The sequence below is a fragment of the Suricata suricatta genome, chromosome 4 (assembly GCF_006229205.1).
Source record: "Suricata suricatta isolate VVHF042 chromosome 4, meerkat_22Aug2017_6uvM2_HiC, whole genome shotgun sequence".
NCBI lineage: Eukaryota > Metazoa > Chordata > Mammalia > Carnivora > Herpestidae > Suricata > Suricata suricatta.
The window spans coordinates 79863515-79882989 of NC_043703.1; the positions used below are offsets into that span (position 1 = coordinate 79863515).

General features: G+C 38.6%; 2 long non-coding RNA genes across 3 annotated transcripts in view; one reads left to right on the plus strand and one right to left on the minus strand.

Moving 5' to 3' along the window:
• Positions 1-9330, plus strand: part of LOC115289692 — a 61733-nt gene extending 52403 nt beyond the window's left edge. For both annotated transcript variants that reach the window (XR_003907762.1, XR_003907761.1), the window contains exon 3: positions 9106-9330. This is a non-coding gene — a long non-coding RNA (uncharacterized LOC115289692). The remainder of the gene's footprint in view (positions 1-9105) is intronic.
• Positions 1330-19475, minus strand: part of LOC115289693 — a 44162-nt gene continuing 26016 nt past the window's right edge. The window contains exon 4 of the long non-coding RNA XR_003907763.1: positions 1330-1578. This is a non-coding gene — a long non-coding RNA (uncharacterized LOC115289693). The remainder of the gene's footprint in view (positions 1579-19475) is intronic.

Below are 19475 nucleotides of genomic sequence, written 5' to 3' on the forward strand. Positions count from 1 at the left end.
TAAATGGACTTCTATTCTTAGAATTTTACCTTTCTTTCACATTTAACCTTTAATATAACTAGACCCCACCTTAAATAAGTTGTTAGATAGGAATTGAATCTTATCTTGTCCATGTAGTAAGCCATTTTTCTTATTGTCACCTATTTACCATGAACCCTTTTCCTCTTAATTTGTAATGTCCCCTCCAAGTTCCCATATATTCATCCATCAGTCTCTGAGCATTCTGTTTGTTCCATCAGGCTATTTTTCTGGTCTGGTGACAACACCACCCAGTGTCATTGCTTTGGCTCTGCAGTTGACCTCTGGTCTTGTATGGCAGGTGTTCCTTTTATACCTTCTTTTTAAGGTCATTTGTGAACCTTTTGTTTCTTCTTGTACATTTCCATAACATTTTTTAAAGTTTGACTAGGGTTATGCTGAATTTATAAATCAGTTTGAGAACTGTGTAAGTAGATATGGTTCCTATTTTATATTTCTTAAAATATATTTAGAATTTTCCTTTGGCTTTGTTGTTAAACATGTAGGTTTTTCTCCACATAGGTTTTTCCATCTTTATCTTGTACAACATTTTGTGACAGAGCCTTTTCAATTTCACATCTTTTTAATTTTTGGAACTTTATCTCTACTACTTCATTGAACAATTCTTCCTGTCCATCTTTACTTCTTCTTCAATGTCTAGATGTTAGCCCTTTCTAATTCTCTCCTTATCTCAGCTTTTATTTTACTCTTCATGTCTATCATTTCCTGCTGTTTGTCTAGGAGAATTCCTCAATTTGATCTTGTAGCTCCTTGATAATTTGTTCTTTACATGTAGGTTATTTTACTATTTATTCTACGTGTTGTGTTCTTTACCTCAATTATTCTATTTTTTATACTTAATTTTTGTTTGCACATGATTTCTTGCTTTGTGTGTTCTCATACTTCAGTAAATGCTGTCTGAGTGTCTTTCTTTTGAAGTGAGTATATTCCATAGATAACTGGTTATTGTTGCCTTTGAGTTCTTGTGCACAAGACTTGTGTGTGTGTGTGTGTGTGTGTGTTTAGGCTCTATTGTCTGATGATGGCCACTCTGTTGAGAAGGGCTGTGTCAGCGCCAGTGAGTTTTAGGAGAGGAATCCCAGCTCGGAGGATCTTAAGCTATCTTGATCGTCTCCTATTTAACGACTCCCTTATAGCTTCAGTTTTTTTTAAAAAAATCCTCAAAATGCTTTAATTTTATTTTCTTATGACAAAAAGGGAACTATTTATTTCCCTTATTTCAAAAATAAATTACATCAGTTAAGAAAAATGTAGAGAACTACAAGCATACAAACAAATGAGAAAGAGAAGTTGAGAATCAGGGTTTATTTTAGAAGCCCTCACAGAGAAGCAGCCCCTGGAGGAAGCAGTCTCCTTCTGATCACTCAGCAGCTCTGGAGGTCTGAAGGGATGGAGGAACAACACACAAGGGACACTACTCTCTCTATAGATATTTTCATTGACAGCTTACTGCAGTTGGCTTGTGGGCTGTCCTGTGATTTGAAGGATACCAGCATGGTGGTCTGATTGTCACTCTTGAGGCATAGGCAGTGATGGTCTCTAGGGAAAACATGATAAAGACCAAAGCAAAAGATTAGCAGCTCTCCTCTACCAGTTCTTTCCTGTCACTGCTTCCTCAGTCACCCTTCTGCCACAGGATCCTGCCCATCCCCAACCTCTCACCCCAACTTAAGTCACCAGAGGATCTATCCAGGACTGTAGGGTTTGTCCCTCTAATCCACATGCCCTTTCACTTCCGTTTTCTGCAGAGCTGGTTTTGAGGGAAGCAGTTGGCAGTCTAGGAGGAAACAGAGATCTTTGGGGATAAATCCTCAGCTGATGACTTAAGGAAATTATGGAAAAACAAGACTCAAACTGCTGTTAAGATTAATAATAACCAAAGGGGCAAGATGGTGAAGAAGTGTGGAGCTCTGTAATTTTCACCCACCTGCATCTATCAAACTAAGAAGGACTGAGGCCACAATACTCTGATCACAAGAGTGGGAGGAAAAGACACAGAGTCCGCAAAGAAGACAGCCTCATAGGTGCCTGAGTGAGTGTGGACTGGGGAAAATAAAAATAGGCCGGGACTGGAGGCTTGGAAAGGAGGGAGACCCCCTCCCCCTAGAGCATTGGGGAGTGCGCAGAATTGCGGAGAGATGAGGACAAGAGAAAGAGAGGCTGAAAACGCTCATAGAGCTGACTCTAGAGAAAAGAAAAACCTTGGCCTGGGATGGAGAGGGATCCTATCATCCCATTTATAATCACAAGGTGTGGGGAGAGACATCTGTCCCCTTTAGCTAGCGCATTTTCCCTGGGCTTGGCACTCTGATCCCAGTCTATGCCAGGAGAAATTGCTTCCCTACTTGATCCCCAGCTAGGAAGCCACCCAGCCTGTGGGAGTACATCTCATCTCGGGCAGTATCATTAAAGTGCTTGGACTAGGATTTGGAAATGAGGCAGGGTTTGGAAAATACAACTTGGCTCGCCCACAGCACAGGGAGATCGGAACCAAAAGAGTAGGTTGCAATGCTTGGTTCGAGAAGGGATTGTGGTGCCTCCATTCTTCTCCCCACAACCACCAGGGTGGGGCCTCAGGGAGCAGCCCCAGAGACCTACCTACATGAAACCACACCCATCTGTGCTGGAGAGATGCCTTTTTTCCCCCTCCTTCCCCCACTTCCCCCCAGAGCCCAGGAAAGACCAACCTTGATGCATTGCCATGATTAGATCAATTCTTGCCATTCAGATATATTTTCCCTTATCTCATTCTTATCTCTCCCCTCCTCTGGTTTTACGCTTTTAGACAGTCTTTTGTCTTTTGATTTTTTTGTGCCCCCCTTCTTTTTAAATTTCTTTTTTTTCTATACTTTTTTTTCTTTCCCCTTTTGGTGTGCTTATTTGTTTGATTTGTATGTGCAGTTGTGTGATTTTGTTCCCTGTGGGTTTGTCTGTCTGTTTTCCTTTTCAGGGATACCTCAAGAAACAAGCCAAAGTACACATGGTGGAGAGTCCCAAGTATCACTGTACCGGGAAATAAAATAACTAAAGGCACAACAAGGAAACCGAGCGACACCATTAAAAGAACACTTCCTGAACGGACAGGCCCTGTACAGTCATTGAGCCTCCGTTAATATAGCAATACTAACAGGTGCACAGTGCATAATGAGCTTTTAAAACTGGTAAGAGACAGAAAGATAGCCAAAATGACAAAACAGAACTCTCCTCTAAAGAAATTCCAGGAAGACGTCACAGCCACAGAACTGATCAAAACAGATATAGTCAACATAACTGAGCAAGAATTTAGAACAACTGTCATAAAATTAATCACTGAGCTTGAAAAAAGCATGGAAGTTATCAGAGAATCTATTGATACAAAGACTAGGGAATCTTCAAAATAGCTGTGACAAGTTAAAAAAGGCTATAAATGAGGTGCATAATAAAATGGAGGTGGCCACTGCACGGATTGAAGAGGCAGAGAGGAGAATAGGTGAAATAGAAGACACAGTTATAGAAAAAGAGGAAGCTGAGAAAAATAGAGAAATTGATCCAGGAGCACAAAAGGAGAATTTGAGACCTGAGTGATACAATCAAATGGAACAATATCCATATCATAGGAATTCCTAAAGAGGAAGAAAGAGGAAAAGGTCCTGAAGAGGTGCTTGATCAAGTTATAGCTGTGAACTTCCCCAATTGAAATCCAAGAAGCATAGAGAACTCCCCTGAGATGTAACTTGAATTGACCTTTGGCAAGACATATAGTGAAACTGGCAAAATAATAGGATAAAGAGAGAATTCTGAAAGCAGCTAGGATTAAAATGGCCCTAAAATACAAAGAGAAACCTATCAGAGTGGTTACAGACCTATCTAATGAAACTTGGCAGGCCAGGAAGGAATGGCAGGAAATCTTCAATGTGATGAACAGAAAAAACATGCAGCCAAGAATCCTTTTTCCAGCAAGCCAGTCATTTAAAGTAGAAGGAGAGATAAAGGTTTTCCCAAAAAAGCAAAATAGGAGAGAATTCATCACCACCAAACCAGCCTTACAAGAAATCCTAAGAGGGACTCTATGAGGGAAACATTGCAAGGAATACAAGGTACCAGAGACACCACTACAAGCATCAACCCTACAGAGAACACAATGAATCTACACCCATATTTTTCAATAATAACACTGAATGTAAATGGATTGAATGCTCCAGTCAAAGACATAAGGTAGAAGAATGGATGAAAAACAAAATCCATCAATTTGCTGTCTACAAGAGACTCATTTTAGACCAGAAGGCACCTCCAGATTGAAAGGAAGAGGATGGAGAAATATCATGCGACCGGAAGCCAAAAGAAAGCTGGAGTACCCATACTTATATCAGAAAAACTGGACTTTAAAGTAAAGGCAGTAACAAGAGATTGAGAAGGACATTATATAATAATTACACGGTCTCTCCATCAGGAAGACCTAACAATTATAAACATCTACGCACTGAATTCAGGAGCACCCAAATACATAAAACAGTTAATCACAAATAGAAACTATCTTATTGATAAGAATGTGCTAATTGCAGGGGATTTTAATACTCCACTTAGAGCAATGGACAGATCAACCAGACAGAAAAATCACTAAAGAAACAATGGACCTGAATGACACCTTGGAACACATACATTTCACAGATATATTTAGAACTCCATATCTGAGGCAAGCAAAATCACTTTCTTCTCAAGTGCACGTGGCAATTCTCCAAGACAGATTACATACTGGGTCATAAAGCATCAATTCATAAATATAAATAAACTGAGATCATACCATGCACACTTTCAGATCATAATGCTATGAAATTTGAAATTAATCTCAGGAAAAAGTCTGGAAAACCTCCCTACTAAAGAATGATTGGGTCAATCAGACAATTAGAGAAGAAATTGAAAAATATATGGGAACAAATGAAAATGAAAATACAACAATCCAAACTCTCTGGGATGCAGCAAAGGCAGTCCTAAGAGGAAAGTATATTGCAATTCAGGCCTATTTCAAGAAACTAGAAAAAGCACAAATTCAGAATCAAACAGTGCACATAAAGGAACTAGAAGGGGAGAAGCAAGAGCACCCCAAACCCAGCAGAGGAAGAGAAATAATAAAGATCAGGGCAGAAATAAATAATATGGAATGCAAAACACAGTTGAGCTGATCAACGAAACCAAGAGTTGGTCTTTTGAAAAAAATAAACAAAATTGATAAACCTCTAGCCAGGCTCTTCAGAAATAAAAGAGAGAACACCCAAATAGACAGAATCATGAATGAAAATGGATCTATTACAACCAATCCCTCAGAAATATAAACAATCATCAGGCAATACTATGAAAAATTATATGCTAAGAAACTGGACAACCTAGAAGAAATGGACAAATTCCTAAACACACATGCACTACCAAACTTCAAATGGGAAGAGATATAAAATCTAAACAAACCCATAACCAGTGAAGAAATCGAATTAGTTATCAAAAATCTCCCAAAGAATAAGAGCCTGAGGCCAGATGGCTTCCCTGGGGAATTCTACCAGACATTTAAAGCAGAGTTAATACCCATTCTTCTCAAGCCATTCCAAAAAATAAAAATAGAAAGGAAACTTCCGAATTCATTCTCTGAAGCCAGTATCACTTTGATTCCCAAACCAAACAGAGACTTAGCAGAAAATGAGAACTACAGGCCAATATCCTTAATGAATACAGATGCAGAAATACTCAACAAGATACTAGCAAATCGAATTCAACAGCACATAAAAAGAATTATCCACCATGATCAATTAGGATTCATTCCTAGGTTACAGGGCTGGTTCAATATTCGCAAATCCATCAATGTGATCCATCACATTAACAAAAGAAAAGATAAAAACCATATGATCCTGTTGATAGATGCAGAAAAAGCATTTGACAAAATACAGCATTGTTTCTTCATAAAAACCCTCGAGAAAGTCTGGATAGAAGGAACGTACTTAAACATCATAAAAAACATTTATGAAAAGCCCATAACTAATATCATCCTCAAGGGGGAAAAACTGAGAGCTTTCCCCCTGAGATCAGGTATAGGACAGGCATGTCCACTCTCACCACTGTTGTTTAACATAGTGCTGGAAGTCCTAGCATCAGCAATCAGACAGCAAAAGGAAATAAAAGGCATCAGAATTGGCAAAGATGAAGTCAAACTTTCACTTTTTGCAAATAACGTGATACTCTACATGGAATACTTGACTGATTCCATCAACGCCTACTAGAACTGATCCATGAATTCAGCAAAGTCGCAGGGTACAAAATCAATGTACAGAAATCGGTTGCATTTTTATACACCAATAATGAAGCCACAGAAAGAGAAATAAGAAACTGATCCCATTCACAATTGCACAAAAGACCATAAAATACCTAGGAATAAACCTGACCAAAGATGTAAAAGACCTGTTCAATGAGAACTATAGAAATCTTATTAAAGAAATTGAAGAAGACCCAAAGAATGGGAAAACATTCCATGCTCATGGATCGGAAGAATAAACATTGTGAAAATGTCATTATTACCCAAAGCAATTGACACATTCAATACAACCCTAATCAAAATTGCACCAGCATTCTTTGCACGGGTAGAACAAACTATCCTAAAATCCATATGGAACCAAAAAAAAAAAAAAACCCCAAATAGCCAAAGTAATATTGAAGAAGAAAACCTAAGGAGGAGGCATCAAGCTGTATGGTATTGGCACAAAAATAGACACATAGGCCAGTGGAATAGAATAGGGAACCCAGAACTGGACCCACAAATATATGGCCAATTAATCTTTGACAAAGCAGGAAGGGGTATCCAATGGAAAAAAAGACTGCCTCTTTAAGAGGTGGTGCTGGGGGAACTGGACAGCAACATGCAGAAGAATGAAACTGGACTACTCTCTTGCACTATACAGAAAAATAAACTCAAAATGGATGAAGGACCTGAATGTGAGACAGGAAACCATCAAAATCCTTGAGGAGAAAGCAGGAAACAGCCTCCTTGACCTCAACCACAGCAATTTACTACTTGACACATCTTTAAAGGCAAGGGAATCAAGATCCAAAATGAACTATTGGGACCTCATCAAGCTATAAAGCTTCTGCACTGCAAAGGAAACAATCAAGAAAAGTAATAGGCAGTCGATGGAATGGGAAAATATTGTTGCAAATGACATATCAGGTAAAGGGCTAGTTTCCAAAATCTACAAGGAACAAACTCCACACCTGAAAAATGAATAATCCAGTGAAGAAATGGGCAGAAGACACGAATAGACATTTGTTCAAAGAGGACATCCAGATGGGCAACAGACACATGCAATGATGAGTGTCACTCATCGCCAGGGAAACACAAATTAAAATCACATGGAGATACCACCTCACGACAGTCAAAGTGGCTAAAATGAACAAATCAAGAGACTATAGATGTTGGCGAGGTTGTGGAGAAACAGGCACCCTCCTACACTGTTGGTGGGAATGTAAAATGGTGTAGCCACTATGGAAAATAGTGTGGAGGTTTCTCATAAAATTAACAATAGCACTCCCCTATGGCCCATCAGTAGCACTGGTAGACATTTACCCAAAGGATACAGAAGTGCTGATGCTTAGGGGCACATGTACCCCAATGTTCATAGCACTACTGTCAACAATAGCCAAATCATGAAAAGAGCCTAAATGTTCATTAACTGATAAGCAGATCAAAAAGATGTGGTTTATCTATACATTGGAATACTACATGGCAATGAGAAAGAATGAAATTTGGCTATTTGTGGCAAGGTCAATAGACCTCACAGGTGTCATGCTAAGTGAAATGAGTCTAGCAGAGAAGGATAGATATCATATGGTTTTACATTTGGGCTGTTTCCATGTTTTAGCTTTGTGAATAATGCTGCTATGAACATCGGGCTACAAACATCTGCTCAAGTCCCTGCTTCCAGTGCTTCTGGATATACACTCAGATGTGGAATTGCCAGATCAGATGATAATTTCACTCTTAATTTTTTTTGAGGGACCATCAAACCATTTCCCACAGTGGCTGCACCGTTTTGCATTCCCATAAACAGTACACAAGGGCTCCAATTTCTCCACCTCCTCACCAACACTTGTTTTCTGGGTTTTGGTAATGGCCAGCCTAACGGGTGTGAGATGGTATCTCATTTCAGTTTTGATTTGCATTTCTTGAATGCTTAGAGACTTTTCATCTCTTCCCCATTTTATTCATTACAAATCTATGGCAGAGTTGGAAGAGTAGCATGAATATCTAGATCCAATGATTGTTGTCTATTGAGTGTAAACTACAGCCTCTGTGACAGCTCACCCCTGAACACTTCAGCATGCGTTATTCTAGAGAATTTGTACCTAGGCTCATTTGTGGCAGGGGAATTGTCTAACAGGAGAAACTTAACAGAGGACCATGGGGAGGAGAAGGTGGGAAAAAGAACTAGGGAGTGAGAAGGGGACAAATCATGAGAGACACTTAAATACTGAAAACAAACTGAGGGCTGAAGGGGGAGTGGGAAAGGGAAAGGGGGGTGATGGACATTTAGGAGGATGCTTGTGAGGAAGGGCACTGGGTGTTATATGGAAACCAACTTGACAATAAAGTAAAAAAAAAAAAGATTAATAATAACCAACATTTGGCCAGTCTGCAACCATGTTGTTAATAAATGATGATATATAATTTAATAGATTTCTCGAATTTTCTGTAAGAAGTTATTTAAATGCTAAAATAGTTTGTAATTATAATAGAAAATTATTTTAGAGAATAAAAGTGTTTCAAAAGTTGATTTTCTCCTAACCCCTTAATGAGAATGGGTAAGAATTATTATTAGGTCCCTAAAACATGAAGAAGCATGGGCCAGGGATGTTCTGTAACTTCGACCTGGATAAACACATGAGAGATCAGAAGAGCCTGGCATTTTGACTCCTACCTCTGTGATAATTTTATTTATTTACAGAGGGCTTTCAGTATGACAGGCACAGTTCTGACCTCTTTACGTGAAATAACTGATTTATTCTTCACAACATCTGCTTGAAGTAGCAACTAATATTTTCTCCATTTTGCAGATGACACAACAGAAGAACAGAGAAGTTGAGTAACTTGTTCAAGGTTATACACCCTGTCAGCGGCAGAGCTCAGATTTAAATACAAAGGTTTGGCTTCAAGGAGAAGACTGCAAAAAGAAAAAGGCATATATACAAAATGTCATTCTAATTAGTGTGCTTTGCATTTGTTTTTGAGAGCACCAGGATGAAAAGTTGACTATTACTTTATTTATTATTAAAATTTTGAAGTGTTTATTATATATGAACTGTTTTTCCTTTTTTAAATTTTTTTGTGTTTTTATTTATTTGAGTGAGAGAGAGAGAGCGCACACAAGTTGGGGAGGGTCAGAGAGAAAGGCACACAGAATCAAAATCAGACTTTATCCAGGCTCTGAGGGGTCAGCACAAAGCCCTATATGGGGCTCGAACTCATGAACTGTGAGATCATGACCTGAGCCAAAGTCGGAGGCTTAACTGACTGAGCTGCTCATGTGCCCCTGTAGTATTTTTTTCTTAAGTTCATTTATTTTGAGGAGAGGGGTGGTGGGGGAGAGAGAGAGAGAGAGAGAGGGAGCGAGCACGTAGGAGTGGGTCAGAGAGTGAGAGGGAGAGAAATAATCCCAAGCAGGCTCCATGCCATCAGTACGGAGCCTGATATGGGGCTCAATCTCATGAACTGTGAGATCATGACCTGAGCTGAAACTAAGTGCTGGACACTTAACCAACTGAGCCACCCAGGTGCCCCTATGTGAGGTAGTGAGGAAATAAGAAGTATGTTGGCACTGCTGCCCTTGGGAAGCTCATAATGTAGTGGGGGAAGGTAGCAGTGGAAACAAATAATTGAACATCATGTAATAAACAATATTAAATGATATATTAAGCACATGATCTTATACAGTTACATTGAATTACCCCAAAGCAGAGAGTTTTGGTGTTCTCACCTAAATTTCTTAGAAGATAAGGAATTAACTAAAAAGAGCAGTCATATATATGTGGCGTTATGTCTAAAGAGTGTACTGTAAGCCCTGGAAAAGTGAATGCAGCAATTGCTGAGACACTGGCGATGTTCCGGTCTCCAGGCTGCTGAACGCGGGAGCACCAGGAGAACAGAGCCCCAGGTCTCCCGGGGGCCAGTTAGGGAACAGACCCCCTGTAACTGCACACCTTCCCTTCATGCTTTCACATAAACACCAGCTATATGTTTGGTCTGTCTGGAGGCTCTTTGTGTTTTCTTTCCATGCTTTAACATTCTCTAATGTTTACACGTGGCAAACATGAAACAAAGACTACATGCAGTTTGCTGCTTCTGCTGTTTTGCTGGCAGAGGTTGCCGTGCACAGCCGCTCAGTCTAAGTATCTGAGAACTTTTTCTCCAGTGCATGGCTGCACATATAGTTTAGGAAATGCTTTATAAATGCAGAAATGACTAAGAAGGATGTGACAAAAAAATAATGTTAAGCCTCCTGTGAGTTTATTCTTAGATGGTGGAAATTTTGTTTTTCGATATACCGGAGAGATTTTAAAACAATCTGTTTTACATCCCTTCAGAAAAAGCAAAATTCTGACCTACTTTTTGGCGGTGGATACTGCATGAATATTTTAGGTCTGAAAGGTACAATGCCAATATGATATTTCAGGTGATACCAAAGGCTGAAGGGACTGTGCTGTCTTCTTGGAACTGGTACACCAGATCAACACCCTGGGAAGGGGCAATGCATTAAATTACATCAGCTATAATGATAAAAGGTGATATTTGCCTGAGGTTTATTTTTTCTTTGCCCAAATTCCACATCCACATAGAAAGACATGATGTCAAGGATAACACAGCAACTACTATACCGGCTGATCCCGTCTTTCCTTGTGTGCTCTAGCTGACAGAGTTGACACAGTCTTGTGCTATTTGGAGTTTGATGACCATTGTTCTTATAAATGGAAAACAACCATACTGGATGTGCCAGATAATTCTCAGAGAGGCAAGATTGCTGATGGTGTAAGTTGGCCTCACTCACCTTATTTGTGGGTTCTCTGGAGTGTGTTGGATCACATGTCTATTAAAAGGCACTAAATGACTGCCTAGGATTTTCAAATAGTTAATATAGTTTCCTAAATAAAATAGAAAGTGAGCACAAAAAGGAGGACTCCATTCTGGGAAGAAAAATGACCTATAAGATATTTGTTATATTTATTATTTACATCAGGTTATATTTTATTGTTTACAAAATAATGAAACATAAGCATGGAGTGAATGAAAATTTATTCCTAGACTCTTAGAATTCTATGAAAAGTCTGCATGCATCTTTTAAAGGTTGGTATGGCTAGTTTTAGGGAAATGAAATGGAAGTGAAAACATTGAAGAAAATGATCTCCAAGACCCATTTAGCTTTAAACTTTTGCTCTTGTGTGATCTGAGTTGGGTGGTAAAGTTCTGGAATAAATTCAGTGAAGTATTGAACAGGGTGCTGATTGTTTTAAAGAACATTTAGATATCATTAATCTGAAGTTGCTGATTGGATGGCAGGTTACTGAGAAAAGCTAGGGATGCTAAGTCATTCTTGGTTTCACAGTCATCTTTTGTCCATTCACAGCCTGAATATGGTGCTTGTGAGATAATGGGTCTGTCACCTTATAGGGATTACGAAATTCTTTCCAGGGAGAATCTGAATATTAGGTATATTTTTTTCTCTAAAGTTATCCAACAGGTGTTTTCCCACAATGATGGAAACAATTGTCACATGGGGAATGCATTTCAGGGTCCTTGGGGAAGGCAATGCACTAATTTGAAAAGTACAAAAATGGTTTTGGGTTGTTGCCCCTTATGTGTTTCCAAATCTGCTGGTAGAATGTAAACATTTTAGAATTCAACTGGATAATTTGCAGCCATTCTGGCATCCTTTGGGTCATTCTTCTCATATGTATTATAATATAATTTTTGTGAGGCTTTCAAATAAGAATAAAACTACATAAAGAAAACCTTGAGATTTACATATAAAATACTTAATAGGTTCACTTAGAAACCTAAAAAAACCTTACTGGTTTTTAGTTATTTCCATCCTGGCAAAATAAAATATATTTATAAATCTCTTGGAGAAGTCAAAGTATCTATCTATCTATCTATCTATCTATCTATCTATTATCTATATTTCTATCACCTGTCTATATTTTTCTTTGAGTAAAGTTGCCAAATCAGGCCATCGGATATATCTTTGGTCTTTATTGAAATTACCAACATTAAAATTTTGGACATTTTCACATAAAACCCTGGATTTTCAGCTCCTCCAGAAAAAACAGGTGGTCTGGGCCCATAAGCCCATGCCAGTGGCTAGCTGGAGTATGCCCCCCAGTTTGGCACAGCCCTCAGTATCCCTGGCGGTCCTTCATCTAGTCAGCTTCATTCACTTCTGTTGCTTGCCTGGGTCTTATAGGCAATATTATTTGAATTTGAGAGCCCATTTCTAGAGCATTACATTATCTGTGAACATTACAAGTTACACTCTTCATTTTGCTTGGCCAACATAATGAGCAAAATTTTATTTTATTTTTTTAAAAAAGTTTTTATTTCTTTTGAGAGACAGAGAGAGGCGGTGTGAGCAGGGGAAGGTCAGAGAGAGAGGGAGTTACAGAATCTGAAGCAGGCTCCAGACTTTGAGCTACCTGTCAGCACAGAGCCCGACATGGGGCTCTAACCCATGAATTGTGAGATCATGACCTGAGCTGAAGCCGGACGCTTTACCGACTGAGCCACCCAGGCACCCCTCCAGCAACATTTTAAAGCAAATTCAGTCAGGCAGAGAAGGACAGATACCATATGTTGTCACTCATAGGTCTAGCAGGAGAAACCTAAAAGGAGGCCATGGGAATGGGAAAGAGGCCAGGAAGAGTTGGGGAGAGGGAGTGAGGCAAATCGTGAGAGACTTTTGAATGCTGAGCACAAACTGAGGGCTGAAGAGGGAGGGGGGAAGGGGTAGGGGGTGATGGTCATGGAGAGGGGCACTTGAGGGGAAGAGCACTGGGTGTTATATGGAATCCAACTTGGTAATAAACTATATAAAAAAATAAAAAACAATAAAGCAAATTCTAGCTTATTAAAGAATGAATTCTATAAGCTCTTTTCAGAAACAGCATTAGGCACAGAAATACAACACAAAGAAATATTAGTAAATTACTTATTTTGACAAAAGTATGTAACTCATTTAAAAGTTTACACATTTCACGATGCCTGGGTGGCTCAGTTGGTTAAGCATCTACCTCTTGATTACAGCTCAGGTCTTGATCTCAGGGTCATGAGTTCAACCCTGCATTGGCCTCATGCTTATTTAAAAGAAAAAGTTTACACATTTCTCATTGACACTTATTTTTTTCTCGTTTTTTGGATGATTGCAGGTAATTACAGCACATATATAATTAGGAAATGAGAAGGTTTCCTCCCATGTGTATCATCTATTATTTATTTATTTTTGTTTGTTTTTTGTTTATTTATTTAGTTAGTCTGAGAGAGAGAGAGAGAGCGAGTGAGCGAGCGAGAGAGAGAGAAAACAAGCAAGTGAAAATGTGATGTGGGGGGCGGGAAGCAGAGGGAGAGGGTGAGAGAGAATCTGAAGTAGGCTTTATGCCCAGCATGAAGCCCGACCTGGGGCTCAGTCTCGGGACGGTGAAATCATGACCTGAGATGAAATCAAGAGTTGGATGCTTACCCGATTGAGCCTCCCAGGTGCACCTATCCTGATTATTTTAAAGAGTTAGGATATGATATTTACTTGTTCCAGTGCAGATAAATTTCCTCCTGCTATTGAAGATTGCCAGAAACAGTCTGCTATATGGATGACTCTGTGTGTTTGCTTGAAAATAGCATTAAACTTGGTAAGTGAGAAGAAGGCAAAGGATTTCACCTTTGTTCCAAGCCAGCTGTACTCCTCAGTCTTGGCACCCTTTCTACCACAGCTCCTGCTGTTCTCTTCAAGTTCTTCTTTATTAATATCCTGAATTCCAACATCATGGTGTTACGTACTTTAAGCATAGCCAACCATTGATTCTTGTACTTGGAGGACAGCCACAATGAAGGTTCCAAAGAGACAGATTGTTGATAACATATCCTAATCTTATTTACCTTACCAATGAAATTCTTTTACTTTTTTAGTAGTTTTAAGGAAGATAGTCTTCACAAAAACTTTTGGCACTTGGGAAACCAGGCATCTGCTTTACAGAGAGGCAGCATTAATGATTTCTTTCATGAAAACACTGGAAGAGCTAAACTTGTACATATACATCATAATTATACTTCAATTTTCTTGCATTGCAAATGGACTAGAAGAAAGAGAAGTGGCTTCATGAGATTTTACCTTTTTTTTTTTTTTCCAGAAGTTCCTCACATAGGTGAGCTACCAACTTATTTAGATGTTATTTAAGAGGACTTTTGTTTATGGAATTGAATCATAGCTTCCGGGGTCCTTAATGAACAATGGATGTAAAAAAAATTCCAAGAATGTTCCTTTATTCTTCTTAGTTTCTTTGCAGCTTTTAATATGGCTTACCACAGTTTCCTGACAACTACTTCTATTGGTCTCCATGTTATTTGATTGTCCTGGTTTTTGAAACTAAATTCTCTTTATTTTCTCCATACAGCTGGGTTATAAGTCAGTTTTGGTATTAACTCCTACTTTTCATTTCACACATTCTCAAAATTCAGTTGTCAAAATTCTGTCAATTTTTTCTGTGTCATGTCTCTTAAACCTCTCCTTCCTTTCAGTTTTACTGTCAAAAGCTGAATCTAGGCCCTCACTGACTGGTACCTCAACAATTGTCTTCTATTGGCCATCATTCCTCCAAGATTTACTTTCTCCAATTCTCTGTAAAATTTTCTTCGGTACTGTGTTGATGCCTTTTCCTGTTCAGAAATCTTTAATGTTCAAACTCCTAAGACTGACATGCAGTGTCTTCTGCTTTGTTTCCACTTTCATTTTGTTCATTTATATATAGGTGAAAAATTTTTTAGTTTATTTTAAAAACTTTTATAGTATAAAATTCAGTGGCTTTTGTTATATGCACAAAGTTATACAACCATCACCACTATCTAATTTTTATCAACATCCCCCTCCCCCTGCTGCCCAAACTCTACCTGATAGAAGCCATCCCCCATTTTGTTTTTTCCTTCACTCTGGAAACAACTAATTTCCTTCTCTATGGATTTGCCTATTCTGGACATTTCATATAAGTGGAATCATACAATATGTAACTTCTTGTGTGTATCTATTTTCATTTAGCATAATAATTTCAGAGTTCATCAATGCCATAGCATCTGTTTGTACTTGATTACTTTAAAAATAATTTATTGTCAAATTGGTTTCCATACAACACCCAGTGCTCTTCCCCTCAAGTGCCCTCCTCCATCACCACCACCTCTTTTCCCCTCTCCCCCTTCCCCTTCAACCCTCAGTTCATTTTCAGTATTCAGTAGTCTCTCAAGTTTTGTGTCCCTCTCTCTCCCCAACTCTCTTTCCCTCTTCCCCTGTACTTGATTACTTTTTATGGCAGCGTAGTATCTCATTATATAGATATATTACATTTGTATTCATTCATTAGTTGATGAGCATTTGGGTTTTTCCCAACTTTTATTTATTGTGAATATGGGTACAAGTTTTTGTGGACATATGTTTTTCAACTCTTTTGGGTATATTCCTAGGAGCAGAATTACTAAGTCACATGGAAACTCTATGTTTAACTTTTGAAGAACTGCCAAACTTTTACAGAGCAGCTTTACTGTGGCCCTACATTGACAGTATTGTCCTTAACCACTTTCCTAGCATATGGTGCACCCAGGTGACTCCATTGGTTAAATATCAGACTCTTGATTTCAGCTAGGGTCATGATCTCGTGGTTTGTGAGTTCGAGCCCCACATTGGTTTCTGTGCTAACCATGCAGAGCCTGCTTGGGATTATCTCTCCTTCTCTCTGTCCCTCCCCTACTCATGCTGCCTTGCTCTCTCTCTCAAAATAAATAAACTTTAAAGAAAAACACACCTTCCTTACATAGACTGTTTTCCAACATGCCATCTACCTGTCTGGAATTCACTTCCCTTTCTTTATGACTCCAAGTCTAAGGTGTCCATAAGCATTATTCTGAATGCCCCGGACTGTGGAGGTTAGACAACTTAGTACATTCTTTTCTTCCTTAATTCAGCAGATGTTTATTGAATTCTTCCTGTGCAACAGGCATAGTTTTAGGACATGAGACTATTGTGATGAATAAGATAAAGTTACTTCTGTTGAATAACCCTATGTGAGTGTTTGGTAATTGATAACTAAGAGGAAGTAGAAACACTAGAAGGCCTCTTGAGCCCAATTCTGAAAGGATATCGATGATTTTCAAAAGGAATCTGAGTCTTGGTGAAGTAGAAGTTAGCCAGATTAAGGGGAAAGGGGACATGCAGAGAAATGGATAATAGGCTGCAAGGCAGAGGTAGGAACAGGTGCAGAGGCCTGAAGGCAAGGGTCATAACAGAAGTGATCTGCCAGTGATGGTGGTCAGTGAGTAGGGTCATGGAAAGACTGAGGAAGTTAACTATGACCATGCTGAGGCATTTCAACTATATTCTGAGGAAATTGTGAAGTTACTGAAAGGCTGTAAGTGGGAAAGTGAGAAAATTGGATTTGTGATTTGGAAAGATCATCCTAACTATAGTGAGAAAAATAAAATGGAATGAGGAAATATGGAGGCAGGGTCCATTCAGAAAACACCTATAGTGACTCAGCTGAGAGAAGGTGGTAGCAAAGTAGGTGGTGTGAAAAAATACAAAGAGAATCACCAGTTCCATTCTACACATCAGGCCTCAGATACTAATAATGATAACATTTAAGTTTGGAGTCCTTTTTTATCTCTGAGAATCGGGAAACTTAGTATTGGAAAGGACGTTAAAGATGTTCTAATCCTAATCCTACTTCCCACATGATGTAATATTATCCTTTACCACACATTACAGCTTCTATTATACTGAAAGCCCTAGTAGATTACCACCTAACAAAGATGTTTATTCCATTTCAATTAGCTAGAATATTCCTCCTTATGCTCTGATGAAATACTTCTCATTAGAGCATACATTCATTGTCCCAGTTTTGTCCATCGGACCAATCTGCTTTCTACAAAAACTCTTTAGAGAGGTAAAGACAACCAACATATTTCTCCCAAGTCTACTTATCTTTAAATATTTCTCATGATACTGGGTTTTAGGATCCTCTGCCACTCTTGTTACCCTCCTCTGGACATACCCTAGAAGGTCAAAATCTACCTTAAATTTTTTTAACGTTTATTTATGTTTGAGAGAGACAGAGAGAGAAACAAGCAGAGGAGGGGCAGAGAGAGGAAGACACAGACCTTTAGGCAGGCTCCAGGCTTTGCACTGTCAGCACAGCCTCAAACCCACAAATGATGAGATGATGACCTAAGCCAAAGTCTATATTATTCTGAAGTGCCAAGCGAGTCCTTATTCTCCATAGTCTCATGAGGAACACTATTCCCATATTTTTCAGAAATTGAAAAGTAATTTCTTAGTAGTTAGAAAACTCATGAGAGTAATTATTAAACTATATGATGACTATTGCTCATATTTTTAAGCTAAATTTATGTGGCCATTTGAGATTTGTTATTTAAGTCTTACTAGTCACTTGTATTCTACTTTGAAGCCAGATAGGTTTCTTCTGCATTGACCTGAGTAATGATACTATCAACATACATAAATTAGAGAGAGAACCTTGTCTTCCAAGGTAGGAATTAATAAATAATAATTTAGCACATTTAGGTTGGATACTTTTTTAAAACAATGTTTTTTGATTTAGTCAAATATTTCCCCTTACGTACAAAGCTGTTGCAGACTATGAGTCTAAGTTCTCACGTTTCCAGCAAGAGAGCAGACACAGAATTGAATATGAGGGAGGCTAATGGGAGGAGACAAGAGCCCTGAATAGGGGTTTTATCTCCATATTTATTGAGCTCTGAAGATCTTACATATGTGGTAAACATGCAGCAGAAAACACTCAGTAATCATTAACTCTTGTGTGTAAGAAGCAAAGGGTCTGGAGAGCAAGTGGAGTTTGAAGTTGTGATCAAAGTATAGTGACACCAGCTGGAAAGTAGTTTCCTGAAGGTGATATAACAAGTTTCTTGTGATCCCATTATAATATCTCAGTAACTAACCTTGGGTGATTTTGCCCTGTGGCGGCAGTTTTCTGCCCTATGTTTTTAAAAACCCATTTATGTAAGTATAAGAAATTCTTGAACCTATTTCCTCATACAAAGTAGATCAGCTCAATACAGATAAAATTGTGCCTAATTGGATACAACTGGTCTTTCAGTGTTATGCTTATTTTTGTGATACTTTATATTTTTTAATATACTTTTCTTTCCTACTTTGCATTTTTGATACTCAATGGACAGCAGCATCAGCTGGAATGGAAAATGAGTTTTAATGACTTATTAGGAAGTCATTGTATAGGGTTGTTCCACACCTATAAGATAATATCAGTATCATTCAGCACTACTCAAAATCTTCAACTGAAATGTGTACCTATCTTGGATTCCAAGAAAACTGTAGTGCAGATTTCTGACAAATATGACCTTAGTCTTCATATTTTCCTAAGATGTTGCTTTATGGGTCTCATTTTTAGAAGACTTTTTTTGAGTATTTATTTTTGAGAAAGAGTGGGTGGGCAGAGAGAGGGAGACAGAGAATTCAAAGTAGGCTCCACACTGTCAGCACAAAGCCTGATGTCAGGCTTGAACTCACAAACCATGAGATCATGACCTGAACCAAAATCAAGAATCAGATACTTAACCAACTGAGTCACCTAGGTGCCCAGGTCTGATTTTTTAATGTTCCAAGTATATTAATCAGCAAATTAATGACATTACTATTCATGTCAAATGACTAAAAGTAGCAGTGTTTCACATGTCAGACATGTCAGACCTGTCAGAACTACTAATTTTTTAATGTTTTATTTATTTTTGAGAGAGAGAGAGAGAGACATAGTGAGCAGGGGAGGGTAAGAGAGAGAGAGGGAGACACAGAGTCTGAAGAAGGCTCAAGGCTGAGCTAGCTGTCAGCACACAGCTTGATGTGGGGCTTGAGCCTGCAAACCACGAAATCATGACCTGAGTGGAAGCCAGATGCTGAACCGACTGAGCCACCCAGGTGCCCCTGAAGTACTATTGTTAAGAATGCTTAAAAAACAGATATAAAAAATGGCAGAATAGGGAACTGTAAAATTCCAACCCTCCAAAAAAGCAATGAAAAATTTAGCAAAAACAGCCATAATCAACTTTTTGCAAACTCTGAAAATTAATCAAAGTCTTGCAGCAACCAGAGAAAGTGCTTATTCAAGAAAATTGGCTGAATCTCAAAGCA